The sequence below is a fragment of the Mandrillus leucophaeus genome, unplaced genomic scaffold, assembly GCF_000951045.1.
Source record: "Mandrillus leucophaeus isolate KB7577 unplaced genomic scaffold, Mleu.le_1.0 Scaffold442, whole genome shotgun sequence".
Lineage (NCBI taxonomy): Eukaryota > Metazoa > Chordata > Mammalia > Primates > Cercopithecidae > Mandrillus > Mandrillus leucophaeus.
The window spans coordinates 300,610-302,259 of NW_012104721.1; positions in this window are offsets into that span (position 1 = coordinate 300,610).

Genomic DNA, 1,650 nt, shown 5'->3' on the forward strand with positions numbered 1-1,650 from the left:
CTCCAGCCTCTGGTGTAGTGCCTTTTCTAACACAGCCTGCAGCTTTCACAAATGATGAATACTTGTGTCTTTGTGTTCCACCGCCCGTAGATGCATTCTTCCTTTTCCTCAATCTAAGGTGATTCGTCAAAAAGGCATATAAGGAGGAGACGTAAGACTTTCTCTGAGGAAAGTGGAACTCTTTGGGAGTAAGTAGCTCTTCTCATTCCAGAAGGCCCAAGAAAGAAATGTATTTTGGTGTCACACCTAGAATTGGTTCTCAACTCTTTCCAGTTGTGTCCTTGGTCAAGTTGCTTAACCCTTCTGAAACTCAGTTTCTATGTCCATGATGTAGGTATTCTTATACCCATGTGTCAGGTTTGGTGTTAGAATTAAATGACATAACATGTAGATCACCTAACGTGATTCTTGGCACGTCATGATAGTATCTCTGCTATCCAGTTCAGATGGTGAGTTTAGATGGCATGGGATAGTCCCTCATATATTAGTCAGTCTAGCCAAGAAAATGGAAACAACCCTAAGTATATCAAACAGAAGGAATTTAATGTAGGGAATTTGTTACAAAGATGTTGGGAGGCCTGGGAAACAAAAAAGAAGGGGTACCCTGGAGGAGGAAGAAGGGATGATGTGCGGAGAATCTGCACATCAGGATGCTGTTAGCAGCCCTGAGCTGGAAGTTACAAGCCCACACCTGCTGCTGTGTTGCTGGAGATGTTCCCTATAGTGGTTTCAAAATATGTTCACAAATTCTTTGGCCCTCCTCCTAGCAGTAGCATTCATTTTCCCTCCTTGAATATGGGCAGGCCTTAGTGACTTGCTTCTCACAGATAGAATATAACAGATGAGATCTCTGTGACTTCCAAGGCTAGGTCCTAAAAGGTGACACAACTTCCACCCAGCTCCCTCTCAGGACACTTGGCTTGGAACCCAGCCACCATGTTGTGAGGGCGCCCAGGCCACTGGGAGAGGCCACATGTAGGTGTTCTGGCTGATGTCTAGCATCAGTTACCAGACAAGTGAGTGAGCAAGGCTTTAAAATAACTCCAGCCCCAGCCATTCTGATTGTGACAGAACAAGAGAGCCCAACAGGACCTGCCTAGCCAAGCCCAGTCAGCTTTTGGAAGTCTGAGGGAGAATAAGAAAATGATCATTGTCATTTAAAGTCATTGAGTTGTCCAGGCGTGGTGGCTCACATGTGTCATCCCAGCACTTTGGGAGGCTGAGGTGGGAGAATCGCTTGAGCCCAGGAGTTTGAGACCAGCTTAGGCAACATAGTGAGACCTCCACATCTCTACAAAAACTTTAAAATGTGGTAGCACACACCTGTAGCCCCAGCTACTCAGGAGGTTGAGGTGGGAGGATTGCTTGAGCCTAGAAGGTTGAAGCTGCAGTGAGCTGTGATTATGCCACTGCACAACCTAGTCAGGAAAAATGGAAACAACCCTAAGTATAATAAATAGAAGGGGCTGGCCACAGTGGCTCACGCCTGTAATCCCGGCACTTTGGGAGGCTGAGGTGGGTGGATCAGGAGGTCAGGAGTTCGAGACCAGCCTGGCCAACATGGTAAAACCCCATCTCTACTAAAAATACAAAAATTACCCTGGCATGGTGTCACACGCCTGTAATCCCAGCTACTCGAGAGGCTGAGGC